We start from the raw sequence: 4,128 nt of genomic DNA on the forward strand, positions 1-4,128 counted from the left end.
ACACACACACACACACACACACACACACACACACACACACACACACACACACACACACACACACACACACACACACACACACACACGGACACATACACACACACACACACACACACACACACACATACATACATTCTCACACATACACACACACACACACACACACACACACACACACACACACACACACACACACACACACACACACACACACACACACACACACACACACACACATACACATATACACACCCACATACACAGAATCGTGGCGGGATGCTGCTAGCGAAGTGAAGCATGTAGATAAGATTGTACCATGCACACGTGCTGTCAGCCTGTCCGGCTCCACTTTGAACGTATAAGAACGGCCGAAGAATATACGGACACATACACACACAAACACACACACACACACACACACACACACACACACACACACACACACACACACACACACACACACACACACATCACACAACACATCTCTCTCAATTTCTTTCTCTCTCTTTCTCCAATAAAAAAATGCTTGTTGAAATGATGTGTATACGCAACTGGGTATCTGCGTTATGGTAGCTACGCCCAGGCCCGTCGGAAGGAATTTTAAAGTGGTACGGTTTCAGTGGGGGTCTGGGGGTGAAACCCCCTGCGAGGTTCGAAGGGGCAGACAGGGTGACCAGATTTTAGAAATTTGAATACGGGACAGGAAACGATGCGAGGGAGTCGAGGAGGGTGTGGCAGGGGGTATCCCCCTCCTACGGTAAGAACTTTTTTTGAATTGGGGGTGCAAATCATGCAATTTAGCATACTTTAAAATAATTTTTTTTATTCTTTTATTATATTGCAGAAAAGGACAAATTACTCTTCATTAAATAGAAATTGAAGTCAAGCTGCGGAACTCTTCATACAGTGCATCAACTTAACACACACACACACGCGCGCGCGCACACACACACACGCACAGAAAGAGATCGATATACGATACTGCGGTCTGCGATCCTAAATCGGTAAATCCATTAGTAAGATGTCAAAAAAGTTCATCAATTTTATGTCGAAAATGTTACATAATGTTTAAGCATACATTTACAGATTATTTTATTAACAATACTGACAGGTAGGTAACTGATCAGATGGTTCTATGAAAAACTCAAATCACATGCTGTGAAAATGCCAAAAACTGAACGCCGATGGTGATTGGCATTGACAAAATCATTTGCAGCTTCAATCAGGTTCAATCGATCCGTATGATCTTTGTGGACGTGTAACAGCATAAGATGGTTGAGGCGCTGCTGAGTCATGGTAGATCTCAAGTAGCTCTTTATGCGCTTCATAGCACTGAATGAGCGCTCACTAGCTGCGTTCGTCGCTGGCATGACTAAAATTAGCTTTAGAAGAGTGCATACTTGCGAGAGGTGATCACGACGACCGGGTCCCAGTCCTCGCATGTAACTAACAACCTTTGGCAATGTCCACTCTGTATGTTGGGCATTAGAATTGAAAGTGGCTTTCATGGTCTCTAGTTGGTTTATTTTTTTAGATCACACTTTTTGAGATCATCCCCGTAAAAGTCACACACAAACGCGATCAACTAGCTCTTCGTCCACTTCCTGATTGTTGCAGGTTTTGAGTAGCAGCTGCTGAAGTTTTGCGTACGTTTCGTACCCCTATTTTCTTCTCTCTCTCTCTCTCTCCACTCTCTCGTCGTCTCTCTCTCCTTCTCTCTGCTCCGTCTATCTCTCTCCGTCTCGTCTCCTCCTCCTTTTCTCGTCTCTTTCTTCTCCGCTCCCATCTCTCTTGGCTTTTTTTTTACATGTTTTTTCTTTTCTTTAGGGCTGAAAATTGGTACGGCGTCAAGATGCCGCCGCAAACCGTAGCGGCTCCGACGGGTCTGGCTACGCTCATGCTTACGTCTTCTCACTTATTCGCGGGTATTCATTTTAGACTGGAGTTTCTAGACCCGTCCGTGATAAAATTCGGGATCGATTGTCATTGAAATACATAGTAAACATATTTATCATCTGTTTCGCCCAAAATAACAGTCTGCTACCTAGAATTTTCGATTTCCAATATACGACTTCGATATACAGTAGTCCCTTTCATTTGAAGACTGATGGCTGAGACCATTAATTGCTATGAGATTGTATCTTGTATCTTGTTTCTTGGGGTTCCTCTCTTGTATTTCACAAGGGCACTGATTCTCTTGGAATGTGCGGGGAAATCCTGTAGATAAGGAAATTCTGTCTACAAGTTAGCATTAATTATTTTACTTTCTCTAATTGATCATGCTTTTCTAACATATTCTAGTGCTCGGTTTTAGTATTTCGGGTCATCACTTTTCCAATCTTCTACTCGTTCCCCTTATTATACCCTCTATATACCTTACATGAGTATAAATGTTCAAATTTTATTTTTTCCTTTCGTCACACAAATCACATATATCATTACTGTAGTTATTTTTAACGCAGTGGCTACGCGTCCGGAACCGGTCGCCTAGCCTCCAGGTTACGCATCCGCGGACATCCACTCACGCAGTGATCTCGCGACTCGCGTACACGCATGATTGCGCAACGGGACAATCTCTCTCTTCTCTCTCCTCTCTCTCTCTCTCTCTCTCTCTCTCCTCTCTCTCTCTCTCTCTCCTCTCTCCCTCCCTCCCTTCTCTCTCCCTCTCTCTCCCTCTCTCTCTCACACACACACTCTAGCTCTCTCTCTCTCTCACACACACACACACACACACACACCGAAATCTACCCAAAATTCCACCAATAAAATCGTGTTATCGTATGCAAGTCATGTTGGCACAACAAACGAATAAACATATACATCAACACAGTGACAAGACACAATTATCTCCTCTGTTGTTGTGTGTGTGTGTGTGTGTGTGGTGTGTGTGTGTGTGTGTGTGTGTGTGTGTGTGTGTGTGTGTGGCACGTGTGTGTGTGTGTCTGTGCGTGGTGTGTGTGGTGTGTGTGTGTGTGTGTGTGTGTGTGTGTGTGTGTGCGTGGTGTGTGTGGTGTGTGTACGCGCGCGCGTGTGTGTGTGTGTGTGTGTGTGTGTGTGTGTGTGTGTGTGTGTGTGTGTGTGTGTGTGTGTGTACGTGTGTGTGTGTGTGTGTGTGTGTGTGTGTGTGTGTGTGTGTGTGTGTGTGTGTGCGCGTGTGTGTGTGCTGTGTGTACGTGTGTGTGTGTGTGGTGTGTGTGTGTGGTGTGTGTGTGTGTGTGTGTGTTGTGTGTGTGAGCTATTATGTGGATGTCAGGCGCGCCGGGAAGCAGTTTTGGATTGGGGGGGGGCAAAGACCTAAAAGGGCTCACGATTTTTGAGCGCGTGTGCGTGAGCGCGTGTGGCGACGAGCGTGTGGCGTGAGCGCGTGTGTGCGACGTGGGTGCGTGAGCGCGTGTGTGCGTGAGCGCATGTGTGTGACGTGTGTCCGTCTTTCTCACGATTGCACTTCGCACTTTTTTTGCCCCCTAATTTTCTTCTACACTCTGACGTCACGTTGCCATTTTCGTCCAAACGCAACAAGTCCACACTGCAACTAAACCGACCAGGCTCTCCAGACTGTTACAGCACCAACACGAGTGTTAGAAGGCCTCACAATGCTCATCCGAAACGCTATATTTCTCCCAGTACTAGACTAGCAAATACTTCGTGCATGCATAATCATAACTACCTTATGGCAAAATAAACTCTAGTTCCTCCGCATTTCACTGCGCGTTCGTCTATAAAAGTATTTTGAACCAAATACCTTCAATGCTTGTGGGAAAATCTCCGTATGTGTTTGACAGTTTCCACAAGTCCCCGTAGCACCGTGCAGCGGTGCTGGCGGTAGCAGCGCTAACGCGGCCAGCAAAGATAAAAATCACTGTGACGTCAACGTCACCACTTCGAATTCTTATTTCTGTTTGAAACAGTCGGTCGTTTGCGCCAGTTCCTCACGCCTTCTTTCTGTGGTTTTAAGCAAACGCTGCAGTGAAATAGCAGCACTAGAGTTTATTTTTGTCATAAGGGTAGTGTGATTATGCCTGACACGCCCCAGTATTTCTAGTCTAGTAGTAGAGTAAATTAGCGTTGGATGCGCATTGTGCGGCTTTAAGCGAGAAGGAACGTTGTGGCTAGCACTGCATCTAGATT

At 45.7% G+C, this 4,128-nt stretch overlaps 1 protein-coding gene across 2 annotated transcripts in view; it reads left to right on the forward strand.

Moving 5' to 3' along the window:
* Positions 1-4,128, forward strand: part of LOC106810453 (E3 ubiquitin-protein ligase parkin-like) — a 15,539-nt gene that overhangs the window by 491 nt on the left and 10,920 nt on the right. The window lies entirely within an intron of this gene.

The sequence above is a fragment of the Priapulus caudatus genome, unplaced genomic scaffold, assembly GCF_000485595.1.
Source record: "Priapulus caudatus unplaced genomic scaffold, Priapulus_caudatus-5.0.1 Scaffold441, whole genome shotgun sequence".
In the NCBI taxonomy this organism is placed as follows: domain Eukaryota; kingdom Metazoa; phylum Priapulida; class Priapulimorpha; order Priapulimorphida; family Priapulidae; genus Priapulus; species Priapulus caudatus.